Genomic DNA, 21,900 nt, shown 5'->3' with positions numbered 1-21,900 from the left:
AAAAAGGGCGTATGCGTTTTTTCCTGAATATATTCAGGAAAAAACGCATACGCCCTTTTTGGCCAACCAAGCAAGCTTGCAAAGGAAATCTGCACTACAATGAAGTCTCATTCCCCCCGGTCAAAAGGGCCATCTGAAAAAAGTGTAAAATCCAGAAAGGCAGGACAGGCCATGGAGAACTGGGAGCCTTGCTATGCTGATGGGCGGGATGTAAATTGCCAACAACCACTCGGGAGAAGTGTATGGTGTTTCCTGAAACATCTAAAAAACAAAGCAACAGAGCCTAGGGCACTGCCACTTATGGTCCTATAGCTTAGGGAAATTAAAATCAAAAAGACACAGCCACCCCAAAGTTTGGAACGGCTCTGTTTACAAGAACCTCGTTTACAGTACAAGTTCAACATCGCAGAAAGTGAAAAATGGATAAAGAAGTTGTGGTATTTACTTACAAAGCAATATCACTCAGCAATGAAATCTGTGTCATCAGGCCCTTAGCAGCACAATGAGTGGATTCAGGTATGATGATTCTAACTGAAATAAGTCACACAGAAAAAGAAACATCATAAGATATCAGTAATACATGGAATGTAAACTTGGCTACACAGGAACTGAATTACAGAACAGAACAGGGTCTCAAATTTAGAAAACCAACTTATGCTTGCTTAAGGGTAAAGGTGAGTTGGGGTGCTGCATAAAACCAGAGATTGAAATGAGCACAGATAAAGTTCCTTAAGCCAAATATGGAATAGACAAGAGCTACTCCTTGCTCAACCAAATGGACTCAACACCCCATATTAAACGCCTAAGAATGTACCTGACTAGTAAGTATCTTAAAACCTATGGATTGCTATGTCTCCGAAAGAGAATCAAGCATGTGTACAGGGGCATAAACGCAGCAGTGATAGGATTGGAGAGGTTCGGTGAGCAAATGAAGACCCTTTGAAGTCATATTGCATGGTACCCATTCCACGGGTTTCAACTACCCAGGTTTAAGGTATTCTTCCTTCAGCTAAAACATGCATGTGGAACCTAGAGTATGATCAACCATGTGATCGGGAGACGTGTTCAAATATGTCTCAGTTTTCCTCCCCTGGTACTCGGGTGCAACATTCCAGACGCTTTACTAACACTCTCCCGACTTGGAGAGTCAGTCCCTTTAACCTCCTGTTTGGCCCAGTTTGCAATTTCTGCGGAAGATGAACAGGAATAGCGAGAACCAATGAGAGGCTAGCTGGAGGTGTCTGGACGGGCAAATTTAACTCTCATTTCCCACCAGGAAGAGGAATTAACCAAAGGCTCTGCATGCCAGGCCGGAACCAGATTAGGGCCTGAAGCCATCCTGCGGTGTTGCGGCCAGGTCACAAGAAAGCGAGTTGAAGAAAGGAGCTCAGGGGCACTGTAATTCACAAACCTGCAGAGTTATAAATGACAGCTACCGTCCAAAAATAGACTGAAGTAAGGCTGCCAAGAGGACTTGAAAGCGGGGCAGAATTACGGGAAACTGATTTCAGGAGGTAGACTGGAATTGCATTGAAAGCATAGGAAAAGAGGCAGAACGTCCACAATGATGCACTTGGCCAAAAAGGGTGTATGCGTTTTTTCCTGAATATATTCAGGAAAAAACGCATACGCCCTTTTTGGCCAACCAAGCAAACTTGCAAAGGAAATCTGCACTACAATGAAGTCTCACTTCCCCCCGGTCAAAAGGGCCATCTGAAAAAAGTGTAAAATCCAGAAAGGCAGGACAGGCCATGGAGAACTGGGAGCCTTGCTATGCTGATGGGCGGGATGTAAATTGCCAACAACCACTCGGGAGAAGTGTATGGTGTTTCCTGAAACATCTAAAAAACAAAGCAACAGAACCTAGGGCACTTCCACTTATGGTCCTATAGCTTAGGGAAATTAAAATCAAAAAGACACAGCCACCCCAAAGTTTGGAACGGCTCTGTTTACAAGAACCTCGTTTACAGTACAAGTTCAACATCGCAGAAAGTGAAAAATGGATAAAGAAGTTGTGGTATTTACTTACAAAGCAATATCACTCAGCAATGAAATCTGTGTCATCAGGCCCTTAGCAGCACAATGAGTGGATTCAGGTATGATGATTCTAACTGAAATAAGTCACACAGAAAAAGAAACATCATAAGATATCAGTAATACATGGAATGTAAACTTGGCTACACAGGAACTGAATTACAGAACAGAACAGGGTCTCAAATTTAGAAAACCAACTTATGCTTGCTTAAGGGTAAAGGTGAGTTGGGGTGCTGCATAAAACCAGAGATTGAAATGAGCACAGATAAAGTTCCTTAAGCCAAATACGGAATAGACAAGAGCTACTCCTTGCTCATGGAAATGGACCCAACACCGCATATTAAACGCCTAAGAATGTACCTGACTAGTAAGTATCTTAAAACCTATGGATTGCTATGTCTCCGAAAGAGAATCAAGCGTGTGTACAGGGGCATAAACGCAGCAGTGATAGGATTGGAGAGGTTCGGTGAGCAAATGAAGACCGTTTGAAGTCATATTGCATGGTACCCATTACACGGGTCTCAACTCTCCAGGTTTAAGGTATTCTTCCTTCAGCTAAAACATGCATGTGGAACCCAAGTAAGGTCAACCATGTGAACGAGAGACGTGTTCAAATATGTCTCAGTTTTCCTCCCCTGGTACTCGGGTGCAACATTCCAGATGCTTTACTAACACTCTCCCCACTTGGAGAGTCAGCGCCTTTAACCTCCTGTTTGGCCCAGTTTGCAATTTCTGCGGAAGATGAACAGGAATAGCGAGAACCAATGAGAGGCTAGCTGGAGGTGTCTGGACGGGCAAATTTAACTCTCATTTCCCACCAGGAAGAGGAAATAACCAAAGGCTGAGCGTGCCGTGCCGTAATCAGATTAGGGCCTGAAGCCATCCTGCGGTGTTGCGGCCAGCTCAAAAGAAAGCGAGTTGAAGAAAGGAGCTCAGGGGCACTGTAATTCACAAACCTGCAGAGTTATAAATGACAGCTATCGTCCAAAAATAGACTGAAGTAAGGCTGCCAAGAGGACTTGAAAGCGGGGCAGAATTGCAGGAAACCGATTTCAGGAGGTAGACTGGAATTGCATTGAAAGCATAGGAAAAGAGGCAGAACGTCCACAATGATGCACTTGGCCAAAAAGGGCGTATGCGTTTTTTCCTGAATATATTCAGGAAAAAACGCATACGCCCTTTTTGGCCAACCAAGCAAGCTTGCAAAGGAAATCTGCACTACAATGAAGTCTCACTTCCCCCTGGTCAAAAGGGCCATCTGAAAAAAGTGTAAAATCCAGAAAGGCAGGACAGGCCATGGACAACTGGGAGCCTTGTTATGCTGATGGGCGGGATGTAAATTGCCAACAGACACTCGGGAGAAGTGTATGGTGTTTCCTGAAACATCTAAAAAACAAAGCATCAGAACCTAGGGCACTTCCACTTATGGTCCTATAGCTTAGGGAAATTAAAATCAAAAAGACACAGCCACCCCAAAGTTTGGAATGGCTCTGTTTACAAGAACCTCGTTTACAGTACAAGTTCAACATCGCAGAAAGTGAAAAATGGATAAAAAAGTTGTGGTATTTACTTACAAAGCAATATCACTCAGCAATGAAATCTGTGTCATCAGGCCCTTAGTAGCACAATGAGTGGATTCAGGTATGATGATTCTAACTGAAATAAGTCACACAGAAAAAGAAACATCATAAGATATCAGTAATACACGGAATGTAAACTTGGCTACACAGGAACTGAATTACAGAACAGAACAGGGTCTCAAATTTAGAAAACCAACCTATGCTTGCTTAAGGGTAAAGGTGAGTTGGGGTGCTGCATAAAACCAGAGATTGAAATGAGCACAGATAAAGTTCCTTAAGCCAAATATGGAATAGACAAGAGCTACTCCTTGCTCAAAGAAATGGACTCAACACCGCATATTAAACGCCTAAGAATGTACCTGACTAGTAAGTATCTTAAAATCTAGGGATTGCTATGTCTCCGAAAGAGAATCAAGCATGTGTACAGGGGCATAAACGCAGCAGTGATAGGATTGGAGAGGTTCGGTGAGCAAATGAAGACCCTTTGAAGTCATATTGCATGGTACCCATTCCACGGGTTTCAACTACCCAGGTTTTAGGTCTTCTTCCTTCAGCTAAAACATGCATGTGGAACCCAGAGTATGATCAACCATGTGATCGGGAGACGTGTTCAAATATGTCTCAGTTTTCCTCCCCTGGTACTCGGGTGCAACATTCCAGACGCTTTACTAACACTCTCCCCACTTGGAGAGTCAGCGCCTTTAACCTCCTGTTTGGCCCAGTTTGCAATTTCTGCGGAAGATGAACAGGAATAGCGAGAACCAATGAGAGACTAGCTGGAGGTGTCTGGACGGGCAAATTTAACTCTCATTTCCCACCAGGAAGAGGAAATAACCAGAGGCTCAGCGTGCCGTGCCGGAACCAGATTAGGGCCTGAAGCCATCCTGCGGTGTTGCGGCCAGGTCACAAGAAAGCAAGTTGAAGAAAGGAGCTCAGGGGCACTGTAATTCACAAACCTGCAGAGTTATAAATGACAGCTATCGTCCAAAAATAGACTGAAGTAAGGCTGCCAAGAGGACTTGAAAGCGGGGCAGAATTGCAGGAAACCGATTTCAGGAGGTAGACTGGAATTGCATTGAAAGCATAGGAAAAGAGGCAGAACGTCCACAATGATGCACTTGGCCAAAAAGGGCGTATGCGTTTTTTCCTGAATATATTCAGGAAAAAACGCATACGCCCTTTTTGGCCAACCAAGCAAGCTTGCAAAGGAAATCTGCACTACAATGAAGTCTCACTTCCCCCCGGTCAAAAGGGCCATCTGAAAAACGTGTAAAATCCAGAAAGGCAGGACAGGCCATGGAGAACTGGGAGCCTTGTTATGCTGATGGGCGGGATGTAAATTGCCAACAGACACTCAGGAGAAGTGTATGGTGTTTCCTGAAACATCTAAAAAACAAAGCAACAGAGCCTATGGCACTGCCACTTATGGTCCTATAGCTTAGGGAAATTAAAATCAAAAAGACACAGCCACCCCAAAGTTTGGGACGCCTCCGTTTACAAGAACCTCTTTTACCATACAAGTTCAATATCACAGAAAGTGAAAAATGGATAAAGAACTTGTGGTACTTATGTACAATGCAGTATCACTCAGCAATGAAATCTATGTCATCAGGCCCGTAGCAGCATAATGAGTGGATTCAGGTACGATGATTCTAACTGAAATAAGTCACACAGAAAAAGAAACATCATAAGATATCACTAATACACGGAATGTAAACTTGGCTACACAGGAACTGCATTCCAAAACAGAACAGGGTCTCAAATTTAGAAAACCAACTTATGCTTGCTTAAGGGGAAAGGTGAGTTGGGGTGCTGCATAAAACCAGAGATTGAAATGAGCACAGATAAAGTTCCTTAAGCCAAATATGGAATAGACAAGAGCTACTCCTTGCTCAACGAAATGGACTCAAAACCCCATATTAAACGCCTAAGAATGTACCTGACTAGTAAGTATCTTAAAACCTATGGATTGCTATGTCTCCAAAAGAGAATCAAGCGTGTGTACAGGGGCATAAATGCAGCAGTGATAGGATTGGAGAGGTTCAGTGAGCAAATGAAGACCCTTTGAAGTCATATTGCACGGTACCCATTCCACGGGTCTCAACTCTCCAGGTTTAAGGTATTCTTCCTTCAGCTAAAACATGCATGTGGAACCCAGAGTATGATCAACCATGTGAACGGGAGACGTGTTCAAATATGTCTCAGTTTTCCTACCCTGGTACTTGGGTGCAACACTCCAGACGCTTTACTAACACTCTCCCGACTTGGAGAGTCAGTCCCTTTAACCTCCTGTTTGGCCCAGTTTGCAATTTCTGCGGAAGATGAACAGGAATAGCGAGAACCAATGAGAGGCTAGCTGCAGGTGTCTGGACGGGCAAATTTAACTCTCATTTCCCACCAGGAAGAGGAATTAACCAAAGGCTCAGCATGCCGGGCCGGAACCAGATTACGGCCTGAAGCCATCCTGCGGTGTTGCGGCCAGGTCACAAGAAAGCGAGTTGAAGAAAGGAGCTCAGGGGCACTGTAATTCACAAACCTGCAGAGTTATAAATGACAGCTATCGTCCAAAAATAGACTGAAGTAAGGCTGCCAAGAGGACTTGAAAGCGGGGCAGAATTGCAGGAAACCGATTTCAGGAGGTAGACTGGAATTGCATTGAAAGCATAGGAAAAGAGGCAGAACGTCCACAATGATGCACTTGGCCAAAAAGGGCATATGCGTTTTTTCCTGAATATATTCAGGAAAAAACGCATACGCCCTTTTTGGCCAACCAAGCAAGCTTGCAAAGGAAATCTGCACTACAATGAAGTCTCACTTCCCCCCGGTCAAAAGGGCCATCTGAAAAAAGTGTAAAATCCAGAAAGGTAGGACAGGCCATGGAGAACTGGGAGCCTTGTTATGCTGATGGGCGGGATGTAAATTGCCAACAAACACTCGGGAGAAGTGTATGGTGTTTCCTGAAACATCTAAAAAACAAAGCAACAGAGCCTAGGGCACTGCCACTTATGGTCCTATAGCTTAGGGAATTTAAAATCAAAAAGACACAGCCACCCCAAAGTTTGGGACGCCTCTGTTTACAAGAACCTCGTTTACAGTACAAGTTCAACATCGCAGAAAGTGAAAAATGGATAAAGAAGTTGTGGTATTTACTTACAAAGCAATATCACTCAGCAATGAAATCTGTGTCATCAGGCCCTTAGTAGCACAATGAGTGGATTCAGGTATGATGATTCTAAGTGAAATAAGTCACACAGAAAAAGAAACATCATAAGATATCAGTAATACACGGAATGTAAACTTGGCTACACAGGAACTGAATTATAGAACAGAACAGGGTCTCAAATTTAGAAAACCAACCTATGCTTGCTTAAGGGTAAAGGTGAGTTGGGGTGCTGCATAAAACCAGAGATTGAAATGAGCACAGATAAAGTTCCTTAAGCCAAATATGGAATAGACAAGAGCTACTCCTTGCTCAAAGAAATGGACTCAACACCGCATATTAAACGCCTAAGAATGTACCTGACTAGTAAGTATCTTAAAATCTACGGATTGCTATGTCTCCGAAGGAGAATCAAGCATGTGTACAGGGGCATAAACGCAGCAGTGATAGGATTGGAGAGGTTCGGTGAGCAAATGAAGACCCTTTGAAGTCATATTGCATGGTACCCATTCCACGGGTTTCAACTACCCAGGTTTTAGGTATTCTTCCTTCAGCTAAAACATGCATGTGGAACCCAGAGTATGATCAACCATGTGATCGGGAGATGTGTTCAAATATGTCTCAGTTTTCCTCCCCTGGTACTCGGGTGCAACATTCCAGACGCTTTACTAACACTCTCCGGACTTGGAGAGTCAGCGCCTTTAACCTCCTGTTTGGCCCAGTTTGCAATTTCTGCGGAAGATGAACAGGAATAGCGAGAACCAATGAGAGACTAGCTGGAGGTGTCTGGACGGGCAAATTTAAGTCTCATTTCCCACCAGGAAGAGGAAATAACCAGAGGCTCAGCGTGCCGTGCCGGAACCAGATTAGGGCCTGAAGCCATCCTGCGGTGTTGCGGCCATGTCACAAGAAAGCAAGTTGAAGAAAGGAGCTCAGGGGCACTGTAATTCACAAACCTGCAGAGTTATAAATGACAGCTATCGTCCAAAAATAGACTGAGGTAAGGCTGCCAAGAGGACTTGAAAGCGGGGCAGAATTGCAGGAAACCGATTTCAGGAGGTAGACTGGAATTGCATTGAAAGCATAGGAAAAGAGGCAGAACGTCCACAATGATGCACTTGGCCAAAAAGGGCGTATGCGTTTTTTCCTGAATATATTCAGGAAAAAACGCATACGCCCTTTTTGGCCAACCAAGCAAACTTGCAAAGGAAATCTGCACTACAATGAAGTCTCACTTCCCCCCGGTCAAAAGGGCCATCTGAAAAAAGTGTAAAATCCAGAAAGGCAGGACAGGCCATGGAGAACTGGGAGCCTTGTTATGCTGATGGGCGGGATGTAAATTGCCAACAGACACTCAGGATAAGTGTATGGTGTTTCCTGAAACATCTAAAAAACAAAGCAACAGAGCCTAGGGCACTTCCACTTATGGTCCTATAGCTTAGGGAAATTAAAATCAAAAAGACACAGCCACCCCAAAGTTTGGGACGCCTCCGTTTAAAAGAACCTCGTTTACCGTACAAGTTCAATATCACAGAAAGTGAAAAATGGATAAAGAACTTGTGGTACTTACGTACAATGCAGTATCACTCAGCAATGAAATCTATGTCATCAGGCCCGTAGCAGCATAATGAGTGGATTCAGGTACGATGATTCTAACTGAAATAAGTCACACAGAAAAAGAAACATCATAAGATATCACTAATACACGGAATGTAAACTTGGCTACACAGGAACTGCATTCCAAAACAGAACAGGGTCTCAAATTTAGAAAACCAACTTATGCTTGCTTAAGGGGAAAGGTGAGTTGAGGTGCTGCATAAAACCAGAGATTGAAATGAGCACAGATAAAGTTCCTTAAGCCAAATATGGAATAGACAAGAGCTACTCCTTGCTCAACGAAATGGACTCAAAACCCCATATTAAACGCCTAAGAATGTACCTGACTAGTAAGTATCTTAAAACCTATGGATTGCTATGTCTCCAAAAGAGAATCAAGCATGTGTACAGGGGCATAAATGCAGCAGTGATAGGATTGGAGAGGTTCGGGGAGCAAATGAAGACCCTTTGAAGTCATATTGCACGGTACCAATTCCACGGGTCTCAACTCTCCAGGTTTAAGGTATTCTTCCTTCAGCTAAAACATGCATGTGGAACCCAGAGTATGATCAACCATGTGAACGGGAGACGTGTTCAAATATGTCTGTTTTCCTACCCTGGTACTCGGGTGCAACACTCCAGACGCTTTACTAACACTCTCCCGACTTGGAGAGTCAGTCCCTTTAACCTCCTGTTTGGCCCAGTTTGCAATTTCTGCGGAAGATGAACAGGAATAGCGAGAACCAATGAGAGGCTAGCTGCAGGTGTCTGGACGGGCAAATTTAACTCTCATTTCCCACCAGGAAGAGGAATTAACCAAAGGCTCAGCATGCCGGGCCGGAACCAGATTAGGGCCTGAAGCCATCCTGCGGTGTTGCGGCCAGGTCACAAGAAAGCGAGTTGAAGAAAGGAGCTCAGGGGCACTGTAATTCACAACCCTGCAGACTTATAAATGACAGCTATCGTCCAAAAATAGACTGAAGTAAGGCTGCCAAGAGGACTTGAAAGCGGGGCAGAATTGCAGGAAACCGATTTCAGGAGGTAGACTGGAATTGCATTGAAAGCATAGGAAAAGAGGCAGAACGTCCACAATGATGCACTTGGCCAAAAATGGCGTATGCGTTTTTTCCTGAATATATTCAGGAAAAAACGCATACGCCCTTTTTGGCCAACCAAGCAAGCTTGCAAAGGAAATCTGCACTACAATGAAGTCTCACTTCCCCCCGGTCAAAAGGGCCATCTGAAAAAAGTGTAAAATCCAGAAAGGCAGGACAGGCCATGGAGAACTGGGAGCCTTGTTATGCTGAAGGGCGGGATGTAAATTGCCAATAAACACTCGGGAGAAGTGTATGGTGTTTCCTGAAACATCTAAAAAACAAAGCAACAGAGCCTAGGGCACTTCCACTTATGGTCCTATAGCTTAGGGAATTTAAAATCAAAAAGACACAGCCACCCCAAAGTTTGGAACGGCTCTGTTTACAAGAACCTCGTTTACAGTACAAGTTCAACATCGCAGAAAGTGAAAAATGGATAAAAAAGTTGTGGTATTTACTTACAAAGCAATATCACTCAGCAATGAAATCTGTGTCATCAGGCCCTTAGCAGCACAATGAGTGGATTCAGGTATGATGATTCTAACTGAAATAAGTCACACAGAAAAAGAAACATCCTAAGATATCAGTAATACACGGAATGTAAACTTGGCTACACAGGAACTGAATTACAGAACAGAACAGGGTCTCAAATTTAGAAAACCAACTTATGCTTGCTTAAGGGTAAAGGTGAGTTGGGGTGCTGCATAAAACCAGAGATTGAAATGAGCACAGATAAAGTTCCTTAAGCCAAATATGGAATAGACAAGAGCTACTCCTTGCTCAACGAAATGGACTCAACACCCCATATTAAACTCCTAAGAATGTACCTGACTAGTAAGTATCTTAAAACCTAGGGATTGCTATGTCTCCGAAAGAGAATCAAGCATGTGTACAGGGGCATAAACGCAGCAGTGATAGGATTGGAGAGGTTCGGTGAGCAAATGAAGACCCTTTGAAGTCATATTGCATGGTACCCATTCCACGGGTTTCAACTACCCAGGTTTAAGGTATTCTTCCTTCAGCTAAAACATGCATGTGGAACCTAGAGTATGATCAACCATGTGATCGGGAGACGTGTTCAAATATGTCTCAGTTTTCCTCCCCTGGTACTCGGGTGCAACATTCCAGACGCTTTACTAACACTCTCCCGACTTGGAGAGTCAGTCCCTTTAACCTCCTGTTTGGCCCAGTTTGCAATTTCTGCGGAAGCTGGACAGGAATAGCGAGAACCAATGAGAGGCTAGCTGCAGGTGTCTGGACGGGCAAATTTAACTCTCATTTCCCACCAGGAAGAGGAATTAACCAAAGGCTCAGCATGCCGGGCTGGAACCAGATTAGGGCCTGAAGCCATCCTGCGGTGTTGCGGCCAGGTCACAAGAAAGCGAGTTGAAGAAAGGAGCTCAGGGGCACTGTAATTCACAAACTTGCAGAGTTATAAATGACAGCTATCGTCCAAAAGTAGACTGAAGTAAGGCTGCCAAGAGGACTTGAAAGCGGGGCAGAATTGCAGGAAACCGATTTCAGGAGGTAGACTGGAATTGCATTGAAAGCATAGGAAAAGAGGCAGAACGTCCACAATGATGCATTTGTCCAAAAAGGGCGTATGCGTTTTTTCCTGAATATATTCAGGAAAAAACGCATACGCCCTTTTTGGCCAACCAAGCAAGCTTGCAAAGGAAATCTGCACTACAATGAAGTCTCACTTCCCCCCGGTCAAAAGGGCCATCTGAAAAAAGTGTAAAATCCAGAAAGGCAGGACAGGCCATGGAGAAATGGGAGCCTTGTTATGCTGATGGGCGGGATGTAAATTGCCAACAGACACTGGGGAGAAGTGTATGGTGTTTCCTGAAACATCTAAAAAACAAAGCAACAGAACCTAGGGCACTTCCACTTATGGTCCTATAGCTTAGGGAAATTAAAATCAAAAAGACACAGCCACCCCAAAGTTTGGAACGGCTCTGTTTACAAGAACCTCGTTTACAGTACAAGTTCAACATCGCAGAAAGTGAAAAATGGATAAAGAAGTTGTGGTATTTACTTACAAAGCAATATCACTCAGCAATGAAATCTGTGTCATCAGGCCCTTAGCAGCACAATGAGTGGATTCAGGTATGATGATTCTAACTGAAATAAGTCACACAGAAAAAGAAACATCATAAGATATCAGTGATACATGGAATGTAAACTTGGCTACACAGGAACTGAATTACAGAACAGAACAGGGTCTCAAATTTAGAAAACCAACTTATGCTTGCTTAAGGGTAAAGGTGAGTTGGGGTGCTGCATAAAACCAGAGATTGAAATGAGCACAGATAAAGTTCCTTAAGTCAAATATGGAATAGACAAGAGCTACTCCTTGCTCAACGAAATGGACTCAACACCGCATATTAAACGCCTAAGAATGTACCTGACTAGTAAGTATCTTAAAACCTATGGATTGCTATGTCTCCGAAAGAGAATCAAGCATGTGTACAGGGGCATAAATGCAGCAGTGATAGGATTGGAGAGGTTCGGTGAGCAAATGAAGACCCTTTGAAGTCATATTGCATGGTACCCATTCCACGGGTCTTAACTCTCCAGGTTTAAGGTATTCTTCCTTCAGCTAAAACATGCATGTGGAACCCAAGTATGATCAACCATGTGAACGGGAGACGTGTTCAAATATGGCTCAGCTTTCCTCCACTGGTACTCGCGTGCAACATTCCAGACGCTTTACTAACACTCTCCCCACTTGGAGAGTCAGCGCCTTTAACCTCCTGTTTGGCACAGTTTGCAATTTCTGCGGAAGATGAACAGGAATAGCGAGAACCAATGAGAGACTAGCTGGAGGTGTCTGGACGGGCAAATTTAACTCTCATTTCCCACCAGGAAGAGGAATTAACCAAAGGCTCAGCATGCCGGGCTGGAACCAGATTAGGGCCTGAAGCCATCCTGCGGTGTTGCGGCCAGGTCACAAGAAAGCAAGTTGAAGAAAGGAGCTCAGGGGCACTGTAATTCACAAACCTGCAGAGTTATAAATGACAGCTATCGTCCAAAAATAGACTGAAGTAAGGCTGCCAAGAGGACTTGAAAGCGGGGCAGAATTGCAGGAAACCGATTTCAGGAGGTAGACTGGAATTGCATTGAAAGCATAGGAAAAGAGGCAGAACGTCCACAATGATGCACTTGGCCAAAAAGAGCGTATGCGTTTTTTCCTGAATATATTCAGGAAAAAACGCATACGCCCTTTTTGGCCAACCAAGCAAGCTTGCAAAGGAAATCTGCACTACAATGAAGTCTCACTTCCCCCCGGTCAAAAGGGCCATCTGAAAAAAGTGTAAAATCCAGAAAGGCAGGACAGGCCATGGAGAACTGGGAGCCTTGTTATGCTGATGGGCGGGATGTAAATTGCCAACAGACACTGGGGAGAAGTGTATGGTGTTTCCGGAAACATCTAAAAAACCAAGCAACAGAACCTAGGGCACTTCCACTTATGGTCCTATAGCTTAGGGAATTTAAAATCAAAAAGACACAGCCACCCCAAAGTTTGGAACGGCTCTGTTTACAAGAACCTCGTTTACAGTACAAGTTCAACATCGCAGAAAGTGAAAAATGGATAAAGAAGTTGTGGTATTTACTTACAAAGCAATATCACTCAGCAATGAAATCTGTGTCATCAGGCCCTTAGCAGCACAATGAGTGGATTCAGGTATGATGATTCTAACTGAAATAAGTCACACAGAAAAAGAAACATCATAAGATATCAGTAATACATGGAATGTAAACTTGGCTACACAGGAACTGAATTACAGAACAGAACAGGGTCTCAAATTTAGAAAACCAACTTATGCTTGCTTAAGGGTAAAGGTGAGTTGGGGTGCTGCATAAAACCAGAGATTGAAATGAGCACAGATAAAGTTCCTTAAGCCAAATATGGAATAGACAAGAGCTACTCCTTGCTCAACGAAATGGACTCAACACCGCATATTAAACGCCTAAGAATGTACCTGACTAGTAAGTATCTTAAAACCTATGGATTGCTATGTCTCCGAAAGAGAATCAAGCATGTGTACAGGGGCATAAACGCAGCAGTGATAGGATTGGAGAGGTTCGGTGAGCAAATGAAGACCCTTTGAAGTCATATTGCATGGTACCCATTCCACGGGTTTCAACTACCCAGGTTTAAGGTATTCTTCCTTCAGCTAAAACATGCATGTGGAACCTAGAGTATGATCAACCATGTGATCGGGAGACGTGTTCAAATATGTCCCAGTTTTCGTACCCTGGTACTCGGGTGCAACATTCCAGACGCTTTACTAACACTCTCCCGACTTGGAGAGTCAGCGCCTTTAACCTCCTGTTTGGCCCAGTTTGCAATTTCTGCGGAAGATGAACAGGAATAGCGAGAACCAATGAGAGGCTAGCTGGAGGTGTCTGGACGGGCAAATTTAACTCTCATTTCCCACCAGGAAGAGGAATTAACCAAAGGCTCAGCGTGCCGTGCCGGAAACAGATTAGGGCCTGAAGCCATCCTGCGGTGTTGCGGCCAGCTCAAAAGAAAGCGAGTTGAAGAAAGGAGCTCAGGGGCACTGTAATTCACAAACCTGCAGAGTTACAAATGACAGCTATCCTCCAAAAATACACTGAAGTAAGGCTGCCAAGAGGACTTGAAAGCGGGGCAGAATTGCAGGAAACCGATTTCAGGAGGTAGACTGGAATTGCATTGAAAGCATAGGAAAAGAGGCAGAACGTCCACAATGATGCACTTGGACTAAAAGGGCGTATGCGTTTTTTCCTGAATATATTCAGGAAAAAACGCATACGTCCTTTTTGGCCAACCAAGCAAACTTGCAAAGGAAATCTTCACTACAATGAAGTCTCACTTCCCCCCGGTCAAAAGGGCCATCTGAAAAAAGTGTAAAATCCAGAAAGGCAGGACAGGCCATGGAGAACTGGGAGCCTTGTTATGCTGATGGGCGGGATGTAAATTGCCAACAACCACTCGGGAGAAGTGTATGGTGTTTCCTGAAACATCTAAAAAACAAAGCAACAGAGCCTAGGGCACTGCCACTTATGGTCCTATAGCTTAGGGAAATTAAAATCAAAAAGACACAGCCACCCCAAAGTTTGGGACGCCTCTGTTTACAAGAACCTCGTTTACCGTACAAGTTCAATATCACAGAAAGTGAAAAATGGATAAAGAACTTTTGGTACTTACGTACAATGCAGTATCACTCAGCAATGAAATCTATGTCATCAGGCCCGTAGCAGCATAATGAGTGGATTCAGGTACGATGATTCTAACTGAAATAAGTCACACAGAAAAAGAAACATCATAAGATATCACTAATACACGGATTGTAAACTTGGCTACACAGGAACTGAATTACAGAACAGAACAGGTTCTCAAATTTAGAAAACCAACTTATGCTTGCTTAAGGGTAAAGGTGAGTTGGATTGCTGCATAAAACCAGAGATTGAAATGAGCACAGATAAAGTTCCTTAAGCCAAATATGGAATAGACAAGAGCTACTCCTTGCTCAACGAAATGGACTCAACATCGCATATTAAACGCCTAAGAATGTACCTGACTAGTAAGTATCTTAAAACCTATGGATTGCTATGTCTCCGAAAGAGAATCAAGCATGTGTACAGGGGCATAAACGCAGCAGTGATAGGATTGGAGATGTTCGGTGAGCAAATGAAGACCCTTTGAAGTCATATTGCATGGTACCCATTCCACGGGTTTCAAATACCCAGGTTTAAGGTATTCTTCCTTCAGCTAAAACATGCATGTGGAACCTAGAGTATGATCAACCATGTGATCGGGAGACGTGTTCAAATATGTCTCAGTTTTCGTACCCTGGTACTTGGGTGCAACATTCCAGACGCTTTACTAACACTCTCCCGACTTGGAGAGTCAGTCCCTTTAACCTCCTGTTTGGCCCAGTTTGCAATTTCTGCGGAAGATGAACAGGAATAGCGAGAACCAATGAGAGACTAGCTGGAGGTGTCTGGACGGGCAAATTTAACTCTCATTTCCCACCAGGAAGAGGAAATAACCAAAGGCTCAGCGTGTCGTACCAGAATCAGATTAGGGCCTGAAGCCATCCTGCGGTGTTGCGGCCAGCTCAAAAGAAAGCGAGTTGAAGAAAGGAGCTCAGGGGCACTGTAATTCACAAACCTGCACAGTTATAAATGACAGCTATCCTCCAAAAATACACTGAAGTAAGGCTGCCAAGAGGACTTGAAAGCGGGGCAGAATTGCAGGAAACCGATTTCAGGAGGTAGACTGGAATTGCATTGAAAGCATAGGAAAAGAGGCAGAACGTCCACAATGATGCACTTGGCCAAAAAGGGCGTATGCGTTTTTTCCTGAATATATTCAGGAAAAAACGCATACGCCCTTTTTGGCCAACCAAGCAAACTTGCAAAGGAAATCTGCACTACAATGAAGTCTCACTTCCCCCCAGTCAAAAGGGCCATCTGAAAAAAGTGTAAAATCCAGAAAGGCAGGACAGGCCATGGAGAACTGGGAGCCTTGTTATGCTGATGGGCGGGATGTAAATTGCCAACAAACACTCGGGAGAAGTGTATGATGTTTCCTGAAACATCTAAAAAACAAAGCAACAGAGCCTAGGGCACTTCCACTTATGGTCCTATAGCTTAGGGAAATTAAATTCAAAAAGACACAGCCACCCCAAAGTTTGGGACGCCTCTGTTTACAAGAACCTCGTTTACCGTACATGTTCAATATCACAGAAAGTGAAAAATGGATAAAGAACTTGTGGTACTTACGTACAATGCAGTATCACTCAGCAATGAAATCTATGTCATCAGGCCCGTAGCAGCATCATGAGTGGATTCAGGTACGATGATTCTAACTGAAATAAGTCACACAGAAAAAGAAACATCATAAGATATCACTAATACACGGAATGTAAACTTGGCTACACAGGAACTGAATTCCAAAACAGAACAGGTTCTCAAATTTAGAAAACCAACTTATGCTTGCTTAAGGGGAAAGGTGAGTTGGATTGCTGCATAAAACCAGAGATTGAAATGAGCACAGATAAAGTTCCTTAAGCCAAATATGGAATAGACAAGAGCTACTCCTTGCTCAACGAAATGGACTCAACACCCCATATTAAACGCCTAAGAATGTACCTGACTAGTAAGTATCTTAAAACCTATGGATTGCTATGTCTCCGAAAGTGAATCAAGCATGTGTACAGGGGCATAAACGCAGCAGTGATAGGATTGGAGAGGTTCGGTGAGCAAATGAAGACCCTTTGAAGTCATATTGCATGGTACCCATTCCACGGGTTTCAAATACCCAGGTTTAAGGTATTCTTCCTTCAGCTAAAACATGCATGTGGAACCTAGAGTATGATCAACCATGTGATCGGGAGACGTGTTCAAATATGTCCCAGTTTTCGTACCCTGGTACTTGGGTGCAACATTCCAGACGCTTTACTAACACTCTCCCGACTTGGAGAGTCAGTCCCTTTAACCTCCTGTTTGGCCCAGTTTGCAATTTCTGCGGAAGATGAACAGGAATAGCGAGAACCAATGAGAGACTAGCTGGAGGTGTCTGGACGGGCAAATTTAACTCTCATTTCCCACCAGGAAGAGGAATTAACCAAAGGCTCAGCGTGCCGTTCCGGAACCAGATTAGGGCCTGAAGCCATCCTGCGGTGTTGCGGCCAGCTCAAAAGAAAGCGAGTTGAAGAAAGGAGCTCAGGGGCACTGTAATTCACAAACCTGCAGAGTTATAAATGACAGCTATCGTCCAAAAATAGACTGAAGTAAGGCTGCCAAGAGGACTTGAAAGCGGGGCAGAATTGCAGGAAACCGATTTCAGGAGGTAGACTGGAATTGCATTGAAAGCATAGGAAAAGAGGCAGAACGTCCACAATGATGCACTTGGCCAAAGAGGGCGTATGTGTTTTTTCCTGAATATATTCAGGAAAAAATGCATACGCACTTTTTGGCCAACCAAGCAAGCTTGCAAAGGAAATCTGCACTACAATGAAGTCTCACTTCCCCCCAGTCAAAAGGGCCATCTGAAAAAAGTGTAAAATCCAGAAAGGCAGGACAGGCCATGGAGAACTGGGAGCCTTGTTATGCTGATGGGCGGGATGTAAATTACCAACAGACACTCAGGAGAAGTGTATGGTGTTTCCTGAAACATCTAAAAAACAAAGCAACAGAGCCTAGGGCACTGCCACTTATGGTCCTATAGCTTAGGGAAATTAAAATCAAAAAGACACAGCCACCCCAAAGTTTGGGACGCCTCTGTTTACAAGAACCTCGTTTACAGTACAAGTTCAACATCGCAGAAAGTGAAAAATGGATAAAGAAGTTGTGGTATTTACTTACAAAGCAATATCACTCAGCAATGAAATCTATGTCATCAGGCCCTTAGGAGCACAATGAGTGGATTCAGGTATGATGATTTTAACTGAAATAAGTCACACAGAAAAAGACACATCATAAGATATCAGTAATACACGGCATGTAAACTTGGCTACACAGGAACTGAATTACAGAACAGAACAGGGTCTCAAATTTAGAAAACCAACTTATGCTTGCTTAAGGGGAAAGGTGAGTTGGGGTGCTGCATAAAACCAGAGATTGAAATGAGCACAGATAAAGTTCCTTAAGCCAAATATGGAATAGACAAGAGCTACTCCTTGCTCAACGAAATGGACTCAACACCGCATATTGAATGCATAAGAATGTACCTGACTAGTAAGTATCTTAAAACCTATGGATTGCTATGTCTCCGAAAGAGAATCAAGCATGTGTACAGGGGCATAAACGCAGCAGTGATAGGATTGGAGATGTTCGGTGAGCAAATGAAGACCCTTTGAAGTCATATTGCATGGTACCCATTCCACGGGTTTCAACTACCCAGGTTTAAGGTATTCTTCCTTCAGCTAAAACATGCATGTGGAACCTAGAGTATGATCAACCATGTGATCGGGAGACGTGTTCAAATATGTCCCAGTTTTCGTACCCTGGTACTCGGGTGCAACATTCCAGACGCTTTACTAACACTCTCCCGACTTGGAGAGTCAGTCCCTTTAACCTCCTGTTTGGCCCAGTTTGCAATTTCTGCGGAAGATGAACAGGAATAGCGAGAACCAATGAGAGACTAGCTGGAGGTGTCTGGACGGGCAAATTTAACTCTCATTTCCCACCAGGAAGAGGAATTAACCAAAGGCTCAGCGTGCCGTACCGGAACCAGATTAGGGCCTGAAGCCATCCTGCGGTGTTGCGGCCAGCTCAAAAGAAAGCGAGTTGAAGAAAGGAGCTCAGGGGCACTGTAATTCACAAACCTGCAGAGTTATAAATGACAGCTATCGTCCAAAAATAGACTGAAGTAAGGCTGCCAAGAGGACTTGAAAGCGGGGCAGAATTGCAGGAAACCGATTTCAGGAGGTAGACTGGAATTGCATTGAAAGCATAGGAAAAGAGGCAGAACGTCCACAATGATGCACTTGGCCAAAAAGGGCGTATGCGTTTTTTCCTGAATATATTCAGGAAAAAACGCATACGCCCTTTTTGGCCAACCAAGCAAGCTTGCAAAGGAAATCTGCACTACAATGAAGTCTCACTTCCCCCCGGTCAAAAGGGCCATCTGAAAAAAGTGTAAAATCCAGAAAGGCAGGACAGGCCATGGAGAACTGGGAGCCTTGTTATGCTGATGGGCGGGATGTAAATTGCCAACAGACACTCCGGAGAAGTGTATGGTGTTTCCTGAAACATCTAAAAAACAAAGCAACAGAGCCTAGGGCACTTCCACTTATGGTCCTATAGCTTAGGGAAATTAAAATCAAAAAGACACAGCCACCCCAAAGTTTGGGACGCCTCTGTTTACAAGAACCTCGTTTACAGTACAAGTACAACATCGCAGAAAGTGAAAAATGGATAAAGAAGTTGTGGTATTTACTTACAAAGCAATATCACTCAGCAATGAAATCTATGTCATCAGGCCCTTAGGAGCACAATGAGTGGATTCAGGTATGATGATTCTAACTGAAATAAGTCACACAGAAAAAGAAACATCATAAGATATCAGTAATACACGGAATGTAAACTTGGCTACACAGGAACTGAATTACAGAACAGAACAGGGTCTCAAATTTAGAAAACCAACTTATGCTTGCTTAAGGGGAAAGGTGAGTTGGGGTGCTGCATAAAACCAGAGATTGAAATGAGCACAGATAAAGTTCCTTAAGCCAAATATGGAATAGACAAGAGCTACTCCTTGCTCAACGAAATGGACTCAACACCGCATATTAAACGCCTAAGAATGTACCTGACTAGTAAGTATCTTAAAACCTATGGATTGCTATGTCTCCGAAAGAGAATCAAGCATGTGTACAGGGGCATAAACGCAGCAGTGATAGGATTGGAGAGGTTCGGTGAGCAAATGAAGACCCTTTGAAGTCATATTGCATGGTACCCATTCCACGGGTTTCAAGTACCCAGGTTTAAGGTATTCTTCCTTCAGCTAAAACATGCATGTGGAACCTAGAGTATGATCAACCATGTGATCGGGAGACGTGTTCAAATATGTCCCAGTTTTCGTACCCTGGTACTCGGGTGCAACATTCCAGACACTTTACTAACACTCTCCCCACTTGGAGAGTCAGCGCCTTTAACCTCCTGTTTGGCCCAGTTTGCAATTTCTGCGGAAGATGAACAGGAATAGCGAGAACCAATGAGAGGCTAGCTGGAGGTGTCTGGACGGGCAAATTTAACTCTCATTTCCCACCAAGAAGAGGAATTAACCAAAGGCTCAGCGTGCCGTACCGGAACCAGATTAGGGCCTGAAGCCATCCTGCGGTGTTGCGGCCAGGTCACAAGAAAGCGAGTTGAAGAAAGGAGCTCAGGGGCACTGTAATTCACAAACCTGCAGAGTTATAAATGACAGCTATCGTCCAAAAATAGACTGAAGTAAGGCTGCCAAGAGGACTTGAAAGCGGGGCAGAATTGCAGGAAACCGATTTCAGGAGGTAGACTGGAATTGCATTGAAAGCATAGGAAAAGAGGCAGAACGTCCACAATGATGCACTTGGCCAAAAAGGGCGTATGCGTTTTTTCCTGAATATATTCAGGAAAAAACGCATACGCCCTTTTTGGCCAACCAAGCAAGCTTGCAAAGGAAATCTGCACTACAATGAAGTCTCACTTCCCCCCGGTCAAAAGGGCCATCTGAAAAAAGTGTAAAATCCAGAAAGGCAGGACAGGCCATGGAGAACTGGGAGCCTTGTTATGCTGATGGGCGGGATGTAAATTGCCGACAGACACTCCGGAGAAGTGTATGGTGTTTCCTTAAACATCTAAAAAACAAAGCAACAGAGCCTAGGGCACTGCCACTTATGGTCCTATAGCTTAGGGAAATTAAAATCAAAAAGACACAGCCACCCCAAAGTTTGGAACGGCTCTGTTTACAGGAACCTCGTTTACAGTACAAGTTCAACATCACAGAAAGTGAAAAATGGATAAAGAAGTTGTGGTATTTACTTACAAAGCAATATCACTCAGCAATGAAATCTGTGTCATCAGGCCCTTAGCAGCACAATGAGTGGATTCAGGTATGATGATTCTAACTGAAATAAGTCACACAGAAAAAGAAACATCATAAGATATCAGTAATACACGGATTGTAAACTTGGCTACACAGGAACTGAATGACAGAACAGAACAGGGTCTCAAATTTAGAAAACCAACTTATGCTTGCTTAAGGGTAAAGGTGAGTTGGGGTGCTGCATAAACCCAGAGATTGAAATGAGCACAGATAAAGTTCCTTAAGCCAAATATGGAATAGACAAGAGCTACTCCTTGCTCAACGAAATGGACTCAACACCCCATATTAAACACCTAAGAATGTACCTGACTAGTAAGTATCTTAAAACCTATGGATTGCTATGTCTCCGAAAGAGAATCAAGCATGTGTACAGGGGCATAAACGCAGCAGTGATAGGATTGGAGAGGTTCGGTGAGCAAATGAAGACCCTTTGAAGTCATATTGCATGGTACCCATTCCACGGGTTTCAACTACCCAGGTTTAAGGTATTCTTCCTTCAGCTAAAACATGCATGTGGAACCCAAGTATGATCAACCATGTGAACGGGAGACGTGTTCAAATATGTCTCAGTTTTCCTCCCCTGGTACTCGGGTGCAACATTCCAGACGCTTTACTAACACTCTCCCCACTTGGAGAGTCAGCGCCTTTAACCTCCTGTTTGGCCCAGTTTGCAATTTCTGCGGAAGATGAACAGGAATAGCGAGAACCAATGAGAGACTAGCTGGAGGTGTCTGGACGGGCAAATTTAACTCTCATTTCCCACCAGGAAGAGGAAATAACCAAAGGCTCAGCGTGCCGTGCCGGAACCAGATTAGGGTCTGAAGCCATCCTGCGGTGTTGCGGCCAGCTCACAAG

General features: G+C 43.9%; 2 long non-coding RNA genes across 2 annotated transcripts in view; both read right to left on the bottom strand.

Moving 5' to 3' along the window:
• The window catches only part of LOC307181341, a 598,475-nt gene that overhangs the window by 160,700 nt on the left and 415,875 nt on the right, over positions 1 to 21,900 (bottom strand). The window lies entirely within an intron of this gene.
• The window catches only part of LOC307181343, a 252,465-nt gene continuing 237,330 nt past the window's right edge, over positions 6,766 to 21,900 (bottom strand). The window contains exon 3 of the long non-coding RNA XR_013826465.1: positions 6,766 to 6,846. This is a non-coding gene — a long non-coding RNA (uncharacterized lncRNA). The remainder of the gene's footprint in view (positions 6,847 to 21,900) is intronic.

The sequence above is a fragment of the Stenella coeruleoalba genome, assembly GCF_951394435.1.
Source record: "Stenella coeruleoalba genome assembly, contig: scaffold_40, whole genome shotgun sequence".
Taxonomy (NCBI): Eukaryota; Metazoa; Chordata; class Mammalia; order Artiodactyla; family Delphinidae; genus Stenella; species Stenella coeruleoalba.
The sequence above is the reverse complement of the archived record's forward strand: the minus strand, read 5'-3'. Positions and strand labels throughout refer to the sequence as shown.